The following is a 17,792-nucleotide window of genomic DNA, read 5'->3' as shown; positions in this document are numbered from 1 at the left end:
CGAGGATATGCACTCTATCCTCACCTTACTCACATGCAAATGTGAAAGTGTTTAAAAATTAAATAATAATAAATGTGTAATGTACCTATCAGTGTTTATAAATAGGTATGTTCGTTGCGCCCAATTGGCGTTTGAAAAAACCTGTAAAAGAAAGACATAATAAATATACTAGTCGGATGTCCAGGAACATAGAAAACATAATAGTCGGATGTCCAGGAACTGAAGAAGAAATGTTTCTCCTAATTAGATAAGGGTAAGCAACAGAACATAAATGGGGGTCTGGTACCCTGTAAAAGGAGACACTTAAGGAGGACATATGAACATAAACACACAAACATACATCATAAACGTAATCTCCCTTGGTGGATGGAGGGAGAATGTGGTAAGGGCGAAGGCTTACTTATTTTCAAAAATCAGATGGCTTCATGAGCCTATGCGTGGTATTGGGGGTATCTTCCCTCGTTGCCTGGTGAACAACCTAAAAGATAGTAAAGGCTGCATTGTAGGTGGTGGATAGAAGGGATAAACAAAACATATAAGGATGCTAATGCTCAATGCGCCTCATCGTTTCTGACAACCCCACTCACGGTTACTGCATGGTTCAATCGCCTGCCTTCCCCTCAACGCGGCTCCGATGAAGTGAGCCGTAGGTGAGAAGACTGGCTATTTATACTCTACGTTCTGGTAATTAGTGATGAACAAATTGGATAATTAATCTCGGAAGTATGCCCAAGTATGGCAGCAACCGCCCTGCCGGTTCCGGTGTTGACGCGATCCATGGGGATAGCGCATTGTTCGATGCGCACGCGTGAACCCAGGGCAGCAAGCGCATGCGCGAGAGTGCAACACTGAGCTCTTGCGCATGGGCAGTACCGGTTTGACGGATCTTATCTGCCGGGTGCGTTGTGTTAATGGAAATGCAAGGGAGGCAATCCTCGATGCAAATATGCTAACGACAGAAGGTGATAAGTCGCCTCACAACTCTTGGGGAATATTGAGTAGTTAAAAAGGAAATACATATATAATGGGAAATAACGCCAGAGTCGATTCAGGGCGTTCAATGTACAGACCCCATACTGGTGACCCTGTCTTCGGATATAATCTCATATATAGGTTCATAGATATCAGATATGAGTAGATATCGATTCCGGAGTTAGCGTAGTTGGCTCCAAGGAATTGAGTCATTGAGCCCTGTGGTGTCTGTGCCAAGACGAAACACCCAACGCTGCTCTTTTTCCAACAACCCTATCTCTGAGGGTAGCTGTTCGATCACTGTCCAGTGCAACTCATTGACACAATGTTGAAGTTCAAGGAAGTGGGCTGACATTTTTGTTGTTGACTTTTTGCACCTAATGTTACTTTTGTGCTCATTAATCCTCACTCTGACTTGTCTCGTGGTCATTCCCAAATACTCCTTTTTGCAGGGACATGTGATCAGATAGACCACATTTTTACTATTGCAGTTAGTAAAGATACGTTGTTCCCAACTAGTGCCATTAGTAAAGGTTAGAGTTTGACTCTTCTTGGTAAGGTGACAGCTGTTGCAATTGCCACACGGATGGTGCCCTTTTACCCCTTGTAGTCTTGTTTGTTCAGCTCTGTGTGGAGGGGGTCTTGTATGTACAAGCATGTCCTTTAGATTCCTCCCACGTCGGTGGGCGAACAGTGGTTTCTCAAGGGATAGTGTGCCACTCGTGAGTATACGCCAATGTCTATTCACCAGTTTCGCCACTTGGTTGGTTACCGGGCTATAGGTGGTGACACAGACTGTTCTACTCATTTGGTCATCTTTTGTGGGTTTGTCTTCAAGGAGAGCATCACGGTTGTTATTCCTAGCTCTCTTCATAGCCTTCTGGATAACAGGGTTGGGGTATTTTCTTTGTCTCAGTTTAGTGCAGAGGTCTTTAGCTTGATTCTTGTACTTCGCCAAGTCACTGCAATTGCGGCGTAGGCGAAGGAACTGCCCGTATGGAAGATTTTCCCTCAGGTGACGTGGATGGAAACTGTCAAACCTGAGGAGGCAGTTCCTGGCCGTCGGTTTAAAGTGGGTTTCAGTTTTGAGCAAACCTGCTTCATGGTAGATGTTGAGGTCGAGAAAAACCATAGTGCTGTTTGACATTTGGTGGGTGAATTTGAGGAAAGTGTTCTGATCATTGAGCCATTGCATAAACTCAGAGATTGAACTTTCATCTCCGTCCCAAATCACCAGGATGGAGATGAAAGTTCAATCTCTGAGTTTATGCAATGGCTCAATGATCAGAACACTTTCCTCAAATTCAAACCTCCTCAAAGCAGGTTTTCTCAAAACTGAAACCCACTTTAAACCGACGGCCAGGAACTGCCTCCTCAGGTTTGACAGTTTCCATCCACGTCACCTGAGGGAAAATCTTCCATACGGGCAGTTCCTTCGCCTACGCCGCAATTGCAGTGACTTGGCGAAGTACAAGAATCAAGCTAAAGACCTCTGCACCAAACTGAGACAAAGAAAATACCCCAACCCTGTTATTCAGAAGGCTATGAAGAGAGCTAGGAATAACAACTGTGATGCTCTCCTTGAAGACAAACCCACAAAAGATGACCAAATGAGTAGAACAGTCTGTGTCACCACCTATAGCCCGGTAACCAACCAAGTGGCGAAACTGGTGAATAGACATTGGTGTTTACTCACGAGTGGCACACTATCCCTTGAAAAACCACTGTTCGCCCACCGACGTGGGAGGAATCTAAAGGACATGCTTGTCCATACAAGACCCCCTCCACACAGAGCTGAACAAACAAGACTACAAGGGGTAAAAGGGCACCATCCGTGTGGCAATTGCAACAGCTGTCACCTTACCAAGAAGAGTCAAACTCTAACCTTTACTAATGGCACTAGTTGGGAACAACGTATCTTTACTAACTGCAATAGTAAAAATGTGGTCTATCTCATCACATGTCCCTGCAAAAAGGAGTATGTGGGAATGACCACGAGACAAGTCAGAGTGAGGATTAATGAGCACAAAAGTAACATTAGGTGCAAAAAGTCAACAACAAAAATGTCAGCCCACTTCCTTGAACTTCAACATTGTGTCAATGAGTTGCACTGGACAGTGATCGAACAGCTACCCTCAGAGATAGGGTTGTTGGAAAAAGAGCAGCGTTGGGTGTTTCGTCTTGGCACAGACACCACAGGGCTCAATGACTCACTTCCTTGGAGCCAACTACGCTAACTCCGGAATCGATATCTACTCATATCTGATATCTATGAACCTATATATGAGATTATATCCGAAGACAGGGTCACCAGTATGGGGTCTGTACATTGAACGCCCTGAATCGACTCTGGCGTTATTTCCCATTATATATGTATTTCCTTTTTAACTACTCAATATTCCCCAAGAGTTGTGAGGCGACTTATCACCTTCTGTCGTTAGCATATTTGCATCGAGGATTGCCTCCCTTGCATTTCCATTAACACAACGCACCCGGCAGATAAGATCCGTCAAACCGGTACTGCCCATGCGCAAGAGCTCAGTGTTGCACTCTCGCGTATGCGCTTGCTGCCCTGGGTTCACGCGTGCGCATCGAACAATGCGCTATCCCCATGGATCGCGTCAACACCGGAACCGGCAGGGCGGTTGCTGCCATACTTGGGCATACTTCCGAGATTAATTATCCAATTTGTTCATCACTAATTACCAGAACGTAGAGTATAAATAGCCAGTCTTCTCACCTACGGCTCACTTCATCGGAGCTGCGTTGAGGGGAAGGCAGGCGATTGAACCATGCAGTAACCGTGAGTGGGGTTGTCAGAAACGATGAGGCGCATTGAGCATTAGCATCCTTATATGTTTTGTTTATCCCTTCTATCCACCACCTACAATGCAGCCGTTACTATCTTTTAGGTTGTTCACCAGGCAACGAGGGAAGATACCCCCAATACCACGCATAGGCTCATGAAGCCATCTGATTTTTGAAAATAAGTAAGCCTTCGCCCTTACCACATTCTCCCTCCATCCACCAAGGGAGATTACGTTTATGATGTATGTTTGTGTGTTTATGTTCATATGTCCTCCTTAAGTGTCTCCTTTTACAGGGTACCAGACCCCCATTTATGTTCTGTTGCTTACCCTTATCTAATTAGGAGAAAAATTTCTTCTTCAGTTCCTGGACATCCGACTATTATGTTTTCTATGTTCCTGGACATCCGATTAGTATATTTATTATGTCTTTCTTTTACAGGTTTTTTCAAACGCCAATTGGGCGCAACGAACATACCTATTTATAAACACTGATAGGTACATTACACATTTATTTTTATTTAATTTTTAGACACTTTCACATTTGCATGTGAGTAAGGTGAGGATAGAGTGCATATCCTCGTCCTGAAGAAGGAGCCTTGTGCTCCGAAACATGTTGACACCCTGATGGTTGATATACCCTAGCACGTATATTATCAACCAGATTCTGCACCTTTTACTAATACCAGCCGAGGACATAATAAATAATTGTTTTCCTACGTGCCAGGTATTTTTTACTCACTTTTTCACCTCACCTCACTCACACTCTTCCCTAATATACACACACCCTCACATAGTTCACTACTTAGTGCTCCTACGTAGCCGTTAGTCGTAGCACGCCGCATCCCATAGAGGGATGCGAAGGCCCCGATGATGAAGCATGACACCAAGGGGCCTGTTGGTGTGTGAGGGGCATTTAAACAACACTGTGTGTTCCCCATCACCTTAGGGATCACTGCCACCCTCTGAGTGGATTCCACTTTGTTTATTCGTAATGCCTAGGGAGACTGAATCCACTTTCCTCTCTCCCCCCATTTGTTGTATATCATTTACCATACATACCTTTACAACAAAATTCGTTGTAAAGGCATGTGTGGTAAATGACCATGCATTCTAAAAAAAATGCGTAGCAATGACTTCACAATGTACAACGCATGCGTGGTAATGCATGCGTTGTAATGGTATCGCGAAGTAAAAAAGTCGTTGTAAGCTGGCCCCTGTTCTTCAGTGAGATGTTTATTTGATTAATTAGGAGGAAGGAATGTGTTTTTTTACCGAAAAGTGCATTCCCGGCTGTTGTATTGTGAAAGTGTCCGCGTGGCCTGGTTTCACTTCCTTTAAGAGAGTGGAAGAGTTTGTTTTGATTAAAGGAGTTCAGTTTTTGGACAAGGCCGGCGTGACACGTCATCAGAAAACATAGCTAATGGAAAGCGTCCTCCCTGGAGTGTGGAGCAGTGCCCTGAGAGGTCAACGAGTGTGCGTCCCACCGCAGTATGACTGTACCGTGTGACCCATGTGCCACCTCCAAGGTCTGGGAGGCAGAAGCAGCATCACAGGTACTCTTAAAGGCCATTGTAGAACTAATTCGAAATTTTGGTACTAGGGCATTTTAACTTCGGTGTTCCTGCCAGATACAAAGAGAATATCCTGTGCAATTCAGTGCCCTCGATATCTATTTTGTGGGTTGTGGTGCTTGTCACTTTGCTGCCCCGCCGGTGCACACGACTGGGTACCCCGCCTTGTGTGCCATCTGCAGGGCCTCTGCTCCTTGGGATCACTGGTTTCAGTTTCTGGAGTGGCAACATAAAAAGTTGCTCCTAAAGGACTAACCGGAACACTTAGGTGAATATTCCCTGCACCAGCATTCCATGGAAATACTTTCCTAGCTCTCCCACGTCGACGAGGATGTCATAATAGCACGGCTCCGCTCGCGACACCGTATGACGTCAACGGAGCCGTAAGAGTACCTCTTAATTTCTAACTATAACGTGCCTGAAACCTATGGTTTTTTCAGTGAATATATATCTATTTATTATACTATGTATACATGTGAAAATGTCTCTGTCTGCCTGTTTGCCTCGGTGGCACGGAAAAATGGTGGAACTGACTCCTAACTTTAGGACTCCTAAACTGAGGTATTCACAGAAGGCATTTAGGAGTCCTAAAGTTAGGAGTCCTAACTTTTCTACTCCTAAACTGAGAAAAATCCTAACTTTAAGACTTGCAGTATTCATAGAAGGCATTTAGGAGTCCTAAAGTTAGGACTCCTAACTTCTGTGAATTACCGAAATGAGTTAGTGCCTTCTGTGAATACCAAAATGGTAGTACGTTTAGGATTTTGTCTTAAGTTAGTTCTGTGAATCAGGCCCAGCATGTGTGCAGGACTGCATAGGTGGATGAGTGTGTGTATTGGTGTGTTAGTGAGTGAATGACTGTCTCAATAGTGTCTTTATGAGTAACTACATATGTTTTAAACGAGTATATGTGAGTATTGGTGTATGTAAGTGAGTATAGGTGATAGTGAGAGATTGGAAGAGTTCCTGTACAAATAAGTAGGTGTTTCTATAAGTGATTGTTTAAGAGAGTAAGGGGCAGATGTAAGAAGCCGTTTGTGATTCACAAACGCCGGACTTCGCAGAAACGGTGTTTTGGTATGTATGAGCAAAATCGCAAAATAAGGAATCGCAAAAATTGTGCGATTCCTTAAATGCTATGATTCAAGCAATTTTTTTTGGCGAATCCACATTAAGAAATCGCAAATTACCACCAACTTGTAGTTGGTGGTAATTTGCGTTTTCTCTTACAAATGCACTTTTTGGCATTTGTAAAGGTGCCATGTGGCACTCATACATGTCCTTAGGGCATGTATGTGCGCCATATGCGCACACATGCACATTTCAGGGGTCCCGCAGTGTGTCCTTAAGACACCCTTGCACCCTTGAAATTATTCTCAATTTGCTATTAGCAAATTGCGAATCGCAAATTGAGAATAATTTCCCATTCCTTCCTATGGGCCTCCTGGCCCAAAGAAATGAATGGGAAATTATTCCTTAATTGCGATTAGCAATTTGCTAATCGCAATTAAGGAATTTTAAGAAATGCAATTCTCAAATAGCGATTTCTAAAAAATCGCTATTTGGGAATCGCAAATGATGGTGATGATACATCTGCCCCTAAGTATGTGTAAGTTTCTGTAGAAGTAAGTGTGGTAGTATGTGTATAACTGTATATGCAAGTAAATGGATGTTTGATACTTTGTTTGCATGTGTGAGTATGTGTGTGAGTAACTCTATGGTTGAGTGCCGGTGTGTAACAGGATGTATAGGTGTATGAGTACATATGATGAGTGAGTACATGTATGAGCGACTGTATAGGGACTGTTGGTGAATGAGTGGATTTGTGTGTAGATCTTTGAATTACTGAATAGGTGTGTTGTAACTGGTATTGGTGTGTCCATTGTTTTGAAAATGTTAGTTTGTATTTTTGAGTGTGTGTGTCTAGGGTTATATTAGGGTGACAGGAGGTCTGCCACTCTATCACAAGGATGATGTAATCAATGATGTCATCAGTGATGTCATTTGAGATGTCATCAGTGATGTCATGAGTGATGTCACTGACCATGTCCTGAGTGATGTGATGTGATGTGATGTGACATAACATTTCTATAGCGCACTTTCACTCCAAGGAGCATCTTGGTGCTTTGGCTCACCCAGATGAAATGGTGACCCGCAACTGTGCTGTCCAAAAAAGAGAAAGGCGCAGAAATCATACTAATGTATTGCACACGGTATCCGAGAGGCTGTATATCCAGGTCTTAAGAGATTTCCTAAACCATTTTTCTGATGTAATATGACACAGGTGGGGGGTAGTTTATTCCACGCCCTAGAGCCAATCACTGCCAGGGATTTGCCTCCCTTGGTGGTAAGCCTAAATTTAGGAACCGTAAGCAGGTTAGCTATGGCAGACCTAAGATGTCGAGAAGGATGGTAACGGGTAAAGATTTTCCGGAGGTATGTCGGGCTCTGGGTGTGAAAGGCCCTAAAAGTAATAATTAGGACCTTAAACAAGATGCGTTTATGGATGGGGAGCCAATGAAGGGCATCTAGTGCAGCAGAGGCAGAAGACTTCCTGGGCCATCTAAGCACCAGGCGGGCAGCAGCGTGCTGGACCATCTGTAGCCTGTGAAGGGCTGCTTTATTCGACCCTGCATATAAGCTATTGCAGTAGTCCAGTCTTGATGTAATTAATGCCACCACCACCGTACGCCTGGCTGCAAGGGGGAGCAGATCGAAAAATTTCCTCAGGCCCTTTATGATGTTGAAGCAGGTGCCTGCTACCGCCACTGCTTGTTGTTTGAAAGATAGGGTGTCATCAAACTTGATCCCTAAATTCCGTGCCGCCCTAATTGTGCTCGGAGGGACTTCCGCATCCTCTGCCCACCATTTCTGAGGAGAGAATAAATTATGAGCTCCAAATGGCAAAATTTCCGTTTTACCGGTGATTATTTCTCATCCACGTGAACGTTGCTGATAGACAATTTTTAAGATTTTGTTCTTCATTCGCCATATCCTTGTCTAGGACTAGGATCAGCTGTGTGTCATCAGCATATGCAATAGTGCTGATGTTAAAGGACGAGATTAGATTTATCAGGGGGAGCATATAAAGATTGAAAAGTGTTGGGCTCAAACTTGAGCCCTGTGGTACCCCTGTCATCAGTACCTTTTCACCCGAGCAAAAATGCCCTAAGGTAGTTACTTGACGCCTGTGCGTTAGGAAGTTCTTGAGCCATTCCAATACGGTTCCTGCTACACCTGCTGTTGTCAAACGATCTAAAAGGATAGCATGGGACACCGTATCGAAGGCTGCGGATAAATCTAAAAGGATCAGGACAGCCTTCTTGCCCTGATCCATGGCAGCTCGTAACGTTTCAGTGGTAAACAAAAGATCAGACTCAGTGGAATGCTGGGCTCTAAAACCAGCTTGGTCGGTATGTAGTATATTGTTTCCTTCCAAGAATGCAGTAACCTTCCTATTTACAAATGTTTCTGCCAGTTTGCAAAGCACCAGGAGGAGTGAAATGGGGCGCAAATTGGAGATGGTCGTAGGATCTTGTAATTGCTTCTTCTGAAGTGGTTTTACAGCTTCGAGTTTCCATTGTGATGGAATCTTTGCTGAGAGGAGTGATGAATTGATAATGGTGTTTATGACGGGATTAGCCACATCTATCATGGCTTTCAACAAGACCGGGGGACACGGATCAAAAGGAGATCCTGACTTAATTAGGGATATGGCTTGACGGGTTTCCTCCAGACTAATCTGGGTAAAGATCCTCATACTAGCCATATTTATGTCGGCCATGGTAGTTTCATCCAGTTCTGATGGCCCAAAGGGAGGAAAATCTTTAGTAAGGTCCTGTACACTATGCTCAAAATAATTGGCTATAGAGTCGCATAGAGTCTGGGATGGCGGAATTTCCTGTGTCAGAATCTTGGGATTCCTGAAGTTATTAACAATTCTAAAGATTCCCTTCTGCTTATTTTTTGTGGCTTCATTGGCAGCTGTGTAGAAATCGGCCTTCGCGCGTTTGATACGAGCATGATAGTGCCTCCTAGCCGTCTTGTATGCGTCATGTTGCCAGCTGTCATAATTACGACGCCATCTGCGTTCGAGTGTTCTTACTTCACCTAGTGTATCTTTTAAGGTCCTGGTGAACCAGGGCGCAGATTTCCTCTTACGGCAGGGTCTGGCATCTGAGCCTAAGGGACTCACTCGATTCCCTATTTCACTTATCCATTCCCCGAAACGCTGATTATCTGAATATGTGACGTCATCAGCAGTGCATTGTGGGCGTGCGAGTTATAGTTAGCTGAACTAACTATAACGGGGAATTTCTAAGGTTTTTTATGAGTGAAATGTCCAACTAATTATAACGCCCCTGAAACCTATGTTTTTTTTCAATGAATATATATATATGTAACCAACATCCAGCTCCCACAGAGGCATCCATGGAAGAAGGCACGGACTCGAGGCAGTCAAGATACAGGATCTATTTATTAAATCAGTTCTCATGCATTCCCAAAGGTAAAAGAGACGCGTTTCAGCTTACTAGAAGCCTTTGTCAATCTGGTTGGCACCATTATGCTGACATAATATATAGCCCATATATAGCCCTTCCCACATGGTCACTCGGTGGACATAGAAGACATACTAACAAATGTGTAACTATCATTTGACCCTTATGCTGCATCAAAAATGCTCACTATTGCTGAAAGTCAGCAATGTATCAGGTAAACCATGTTATAATAATTGAGAAAATGCACAGTGCATATACTTATTGACCCGATCTGCCATTATTAAACATTCCATGAGCAAATGATATAGCACTCAAACAGTATATAAATTACCCGCCATCGTGGGAATATATACATATATATAGATTTATGCAGCCAAACATCTCATATTATAGTGCCTTAAAAAGTAAATGAAATTGATTATATTAAAAAGAAACTGCTACTCAATGTCACAGGAATCGCCAAGTAAAATGTAGATTCTGTCCCGGAATGATCGCCCGAACTGCTGCCATTGTAACCTCTAACCTATGCTGCAAGATCAGAGCAGGTTTTCGCCGTGATGTGGATATCAAGATCCCACACAGAGCCAAATACCAAGAGGCCGAGGGAAAATATCATAGTAGCTATACCCCAGGGTCAAATTGCGCACAGAAAGTGTGAATATATATATATATACAAAACTGGAAGAAGAGAAATTTCATGCCGGTGGGAGGTGGCATTCCTCAAAAAATATATACAAGTGGGGCGAGTCCCAGGAGGACTCAGAATTATGATCACGCTGACCTATGAAAATCCTAATCCCGGTCTCCTGCGTGAATGGGCAGAGAATAGCTCAGAAAGCTCAACAAACATGATTAAATTACTAATCAAGTATGCTGAACTGGAGAGAAATGAAATCATGGGGAAGATCAAAGTACAAAATGAAATCTTGGAGAAAGAAGGAGATCAAACAAGAATAAATAAATTTAAGGGCGATCTGAAGGATCTGAAGGGTAGGTTGGAGAAATAGGAAAAAAACTAATCAAAGATAGAAAGGCAACTACATTTTTAAGAGACCAATTGGATTATGAAAACTGACCCATATATACATTCACGAAACACATCGATACAGTGAGGAGGCCAAAAGTACAAAATAGCAATACCAAGAGCCAGGAAACCTCACAGAGTGAAATCAGCTGGAATACCGGCTCAGTGGTTCAGCAAGAGGACCCCACTAGAAAAGGAACAGTAAGCATGAAATTTACAGTGACGGATGAGCGAGGTTTTTTACAACTGGACCAGAGATCAGACTATCAGACAACAAGGGGTCGGGAGAGATCAAGAGTAAGAGGAAAAGGAAACTGAGGTGAGGAGGACATAGTTATCGGAGGAGAACAAGGAGGAACAACAACAAGATCAATGCGCTCCAATGTGAAACAGAAGGAGAAGCAGTAAAACAAAGCCATACGATCATCAATTTATTCTCCATTGAATTAACAGATGAAGATAGAGCTGTTCTGGAATTAGGACTGTTCTATTTTCATGAAAAAGAATTTAATTATGCCAATGTAGGATGGACCTTTATAAATTCATTCGGAAGTTAAAATTGATGAAGCTACACAATACAAAAAGTGTCCGTGAACCTACGTTAACATCAGAACTGGCCAACTCCCCACAGAACCAGAGTATCTTAACTGTATCGGATATACCTATCCTAGAAGACATGTGGTTTCTATTAAATGAGAATGAAAATGATCTCCATCAAAATGATGAGCACTCAGCAGCAGAAGCAACAAGGGGAGTAATGACAGAGACCCTAAACAGCACTGCTCACACCCCCTTCCGTCCAAGGTCCAGATTCATACCACAAATGGTGAGAGACAATCTAAACATATTCTCTGAAAATGTAATAGGAGGCCTGCGAAATCTATACCAAAACATGGGGAATCGAAGAAGAGAAACTGACCCCAAAGAAATACTAATTCATAAAGTTTTGGAAAAGATCAAAAAGGAGCAAGGGATTCTGGTGAAACCTTCAGATAAAGGAGGAAACGTTGTCCTCTCGGGAAGAGATCTGTATAAAAAATATAAAAAAGAAGCATTAAATAATGAAATATTACAGATTGTTATAAGAGAATCACACCAACAGATAATGAGGAAGTGAAAGATTTTTTTTCGACAAACTTAAAGAATGGAAAGAACAAGATCTACTTAGATGGGACGAACATAGATTTGTCAAACAAGAAAATCCAGTGACTCTGGTGTTTTATATGATACCAAAGGCCCATAAAGACATTTTTAACCCACCAGGGAGACCGATAATCTCATCATGTAACAGCTTATTCGAAAATGTTTCCAAATATGTTGATTTCTTTTTAATTCCTATTGTGAAAACACTCCCCTCTTACATAAGAGATACTATAGATTCCCTCAGACACATCTATGATGTGAAATTGGATGACAGTATGGTATTGGTAATTTTAGATATCTTTACACTTTATACCAGTATAAAACATTCAGATGGTTTGAAGGCTACAGAATATACTTTTTTTTAAAACAAAACCAATGAGATTTTCGAGACCCAATACCATGTTGCTTGAAATGATGGAATGGTGCCTTACCAAGAATATATTTATGTTTGGTAATGAGATGTTATAAATAATCCGCATTATCACAACCTCCTCTCTCATATTGATTAAAAAGGATAGTATATCTGACAATATCAGAAATCATCATAGAACTAACTCCACATCAAAGTTTAAGGGTCCCTCCTTTATTTTTGGCTTTTGCGCATCATGTGACCTTTTGTTGATTTCTTTAAAATGTCGTCTTTGGCGCGAAACATTGTAACATAAGATTAAGGCAGTAGCCGAAACGCGTCATTTTATTGATGGTGACATGAATTAAAATTCGGATGAAAATCAAACACCCCTGTGAGTGCTTCTCTCACCCGGACGGGTCGAAGGAGGGAGCGTATATATATATATATATATATATATATATATATATATATATATTCCATCAAAAAGAGCTGCCCTGGTGAGGAAGGCACTCACGGAGTGCAGACTTCTAGACATGAAAGCTGCAGCAGATTTGTGGTTTACCTGATTCTTGCAATTCTGGCTCAACGCGTTTCAAGCTGTCTGCTCTTGTTCACGAGCCCTTCAGGTAAGGAAAAACACAGCGACCAACGGATCTGGGACACCTGCTTTTTATTGAAAGTTGTTACACCCATGTGGGCGTGTTAATGTTCACCATATGCCACAGTGTATTCTGGTATCTGCAGTCCCAAAATCCATAATTACTGCCCAAGTGGGTGGCGTTGTGATCCCAACATCCTTTAAAATAATATCCACAGTGGGGAGAAAAAAATAAAACCAACGCAGTCTGTTGCTATATTCGCACTGTTCATGCTGCACACTCCGTTTCCTTTGCGCAGGTGTTCGGATCTTCCAAACACCAAAGCATCCATACTCATGGCGGGCCTCCCTCGCGGCTGGACACAACCGCTAACATTCCATCAAAAAGAGCTGCCCTGGTGAGGAAGGCACTCACGGAGTGCGGACTTCTAGACATGAAAGCTGCAGCAGCTTCGTGGTTTACCTTATTCTTGCAATTCTGGCTCAACGCGTTTCAAGCTGTCTGCTCTTGTTCACGAGCCCTTCAGGTAAGGAAAAACACAGCGACCAACGGATCTGGGACACCTGCTTTTTATTGGAAGTTGTTACACCCATGTGGGCGTGTTAATGTTCACCATATGCCACAGTGTATTCTGGTATCTGCAGTCCCAAAATCCATAATTACTGCCCAAGTGGGTGGCGCTGTGATCCCAACATCCTTTAAAATAATATCCACAGTGGGGTGAAAAAAATAAAACCAACGCAGTCTGTTGCTATATTCGCACTGTTCATGCTGCACACTCCGTTTCCTTTGCGCAGGTGATCGGATCTTCCAAACACCAAAGGATCCATACTCATGGGGGGTCTCCCTCGCGCCTGGACACAACCGCTAACATTCCATCAAAAAGAGCTGCCCTGGTGAGGAAGGCACTCACGGAGTGCGGACTTCTAGACATGAAAGCTGCAGCAGCTTCGTGGTTTACCTTATTCTTGCAATTCTGGCTCAACGCGTTTCAAGCTGTCTGCTCTTGTTCACGAGCCCTTCAGGTAAGGAAAAACACAGCGACCAACGGATCTGGGACACCTGCTTTTTATTGGAAGTTGTTACACCCATGTGGGCGTGTTAATGTTCACCATATGCCACAGTGTATTCTGGTATCTGCAGTCCCAAAATCCATAATTACTGCCCAAGTGGGTGGCGCTGTGATCCCAACATCCTTTAAACTAATATCCACAGTGGGGTGAAAAAAATAAAACCAACGCAGTCTGTTGCTATATTCGCACTGTTCATGCTGCACACTCCGTTTCCTTTGCGCAGGTGTTCGGATCTTCCAAACACCAAAGGATCTATACTCATGGGGGGTCTCCCTCGCGCCTGGACACAACCGCTAACATTCCATCAAAAAGAGCTGCCCTGGTGAGGAAGGCACTCACGGAGTGCGGACTTCTAGACATGAAAGCTGCAGCAGCTTCGTGGTTTACCTTATTCTTGCAATTCTGGCTCAACGCGTTTCAAGCTGTCTGCTCTTGTTCACGAGCCCTTCAGGTAAGGAAAAACACAGCGACCAACGGATCTGGGACACCTGCTTTTTATTGGAAGTTGTTACACCCATGTGGGCGTGTTAATGTTCACCATATGCCACAGTGTATTCTGGTATCTGCAGTCCCAAAATCCATAATTACTGCCCAAGTGGGTGGCGCTGTGATCCCAACATCCTTTAAAATAATATCCACAGTGGGGTGAAAAAAATAAAACCAACGCAGTCTGTTGCTATATTCGCACTGTTCATGCTGCACACTCCGTTTCCTTTGCGCAGGTGTTCGGATCTTCCAAACACCAAAGGATCCATACTCATGGCGGGCCTCCCTCGCGGCTGGACACAACCACTAACATTCCATCAAAAAGAGCTGCCCTGGTGAGGAAGGCACTCACGGAGTGCGGACTTCTAGACATGAAAGCTGCAGCAGCTTCGTGGTTTACCTTATTCTTGCAATTCTGGCTCAACGCGTTTCAAGCTGTCTGCTCTTGTTCACGAGCCCTTCAGGTAAGGAAAAACTCAGCGACCAACGGATCTGGGACACCTGCTTTTTATTGGAAGTTGTTACACCCATGTGGGCGTGTTAATGTTCACCATATGCCACAGTGTATTCTGGTATCTGCAGTCCCAAAATCCATAATTACTGCCCAAGTGGGAGGCGCTGTGATCCCAACATCCTTTAAAATAATATCCACAGTGGGGTGAAAAAAATAAAACCAACGCAGTCTGTTGCTATATTCACACTGTTCATGCTGCACACTCCGTTTCCTTTGCGCAGGTGTTCGGATCTTCCAAACACCAAAGGATCCATACTCATGGGGGGCCTCCCTCGCGGCTGGACACAACCGCTAACATTCCATCAAAATGAGCTGCCCTTGTGAGGAAGGCACTCACGGAGTGCGGACTTCTAGACATGAAAGCTGCAGCAGCTTCGTGGTTTACCTTATTCTTGCAATTCTGGCTCAACGCGTTTCAAACTGTCTGCTCTTGTTCACGAGCCCTTCAGGTAAGGAAAAACACAGCGACCAATGGATCTGGGACACCTGCTTTTTATTGGAAGTTGTTACACCCATGTGGGCGTGTTAATGTTCACCATATGCCACAGTGTATTCTGGTATCTGCAGTCCCAAAATCCATAATGTGCCTTCCTCACCACGGCAGCTCTTTTTGATGGAATATATATATATATATACATATATATATATATATATATATATATATATATATATATATATATATATATATATATATTACCTACTGGCGGTCGCCAGTAGGTAGTTATAGTTAGGATTGGCTACCATAGGAAATCCTCAACATTCTATTGGGAATAACTCTGGTGCCGCTTGAGGAATTTGTGTGTAATTTTTCAAGATTTTGGCCAGCTCCGCTGTGCTCCTTCCCTGAAAGTTTCGGGGGAATGTGTGAAGTGGGGGCTGAGAAAAAAGGGGGTCCCAAAACGTGTTTTCCCCATGTTAATTTCCATAGGACGGTCTGACAAGTCTACAGCCCGAACCGCTGAACGGAATTACGCCAAACTTGACAAAATTGTAGGGACTGGTACGCAGATGTGCCTTTGCTATATTTGGTGAAAATTGCTCCAGTGTTTTTTTTTAAAATTAACTTCAAAAACACATATATATCTATAGGCACGCTCCGAGCGCTCACAGGTGCGCGTACCGGCACGCTATGGGAGTGCGCGAGCGGTAAGCTGATTGGCTGTCGGGTGTCTGTCAACATTCTAAACAGTCCAGAGAGTCCGCCATCTTGTGTCTCGGTAGAATCGAGACACAAGAGGTGAAAAAGAAAGGGGGATATAATTAAAAGGGGGCAGAGTAGACACATCCTGACCCCCTAGATTTTCTGAGGGAGGCCTAGAAGGACCCTGAGGGCAAAAAAACTTTTTTTTTTTAAATTTTCACGGGGTAAGCGCTGGGTGCGCTCCCAGGTGCGCTCTCCGGTACGCGCACCCTGAGCGCACCACAGGGAAAAACAGTTAAAAAAATTATAGTAAAATTTTTTTTTAGAGTGCTTAGAGGTAGGGTTGATCTGAAAAGAGCTGTTGTGTTATGTGGGTGTTTTTTGTACCTACAAGTAGGTACCAATGCAGAGTCTTATATTCAAGAGGAAAACTCTATTCCCCTCATCTGTAAAATGCACACCATCTCTCCTATAGATGTCTTGCATGTTGTAACGCAAGTTGTTGTGGTAAATGGAACCCATACCATAGTCTCTTAGGAAAGCAGAAACAGATTTATTCACATGTTTCCTTGCTTTCTCAATCTGTGGACAAAATTGGTTGGACCAGTTCCATTTTTGCCTTTGGCATATATTAGAAAATACCAAGGCAGTTTTTGGAAAAAGTGAAATCAATTGCCCAAAGATATCCTTTAAAAGCATTTCCAGACCTACCCCAGTCAAAGTGCCTAGGTCATTGCCACCACAGTGCACAATTATGAGGTCAGGGTGTGGTAGATGCATAAAGGATTTTACCAATGGTATCAATTGGTGACTTCTCAATCCTCTCTGTCCAAACCATACAATGTCCACATTTGGTAAATCAAGGTTGTAAATACCTCTGTTAGCTGCGTATGTTTGACTCCAGTGGACAAAGCTATGACCCACAAACAATACTTTTGGCATCTTGAAGGTAGATGTGCTTGTATTCAGATGAGTTGTGGAAATGAAATGGCAGTTTGAAAGTAGGAGTTATGTAAAAAAGTGGTTGAGATTCAGTGCACTTGAAAAACAAAAAATGATTGGTGCTTTCTTAACATTCTCCACTGAAAACTAGGGTGCATGCTTTTGTTTTTTGAAAGAAGTCATTTCAATGGTTGAGGAAAAGTAATTTCAAGAATCATTGCACATGATTAGCTGGTACATTGAGTGGTCAAACACCCTTGCTGCTTTTTTTTTGCAACATAGTATGATGAACTTCTGAACTGTGTGCTGGGTGAGGAGGGAGTTACCATGGTAACAGGGAAATGAGCACTGGGGGGATGGGTGAATGTTATGTGACTTTCAAAGTGTTCAAAAGTACAATCAATTAAAATGTGCAGTTTCTTACTCCACTTCATTAACTCCTTCTCTTACTCCTTCTGTCCTCTTACTTCTACACTCCCCTTCCCTCAATCTCTTTCTGTTAGCCTCATTCTCTCCATTCCCTTAGTCTCTCACTCCTCTTCTGTCACGCTCACTGCCTATAACTCAGCCATACTCCCACACTCACCTTCTTTCAGACCTTCTTCTTTAGTTTGCTTCCTCTCTCTTTCCTTCCTTTGCTCCTTCACTCTTTTCTCTTCCCTTACT

This window comes from Lissotriton helveticus, chromosome 5_1 (genome assembly GCF_964261635.1).
Source record: "Lissotriton helveticus chromosome 5_1, aLisHel1.1, whole genome shotgun sequence".
NCBI lineage: Eukaryota > Metazoa > Chordata > Amphibia > Caudata > Salamandridae > Lissotriton > Lissotriton helveticus.
The sequence above is the reverse complement of the archived record's forward strand: the minus strand, read 5'-3'. Positions refer to the sequence as shown.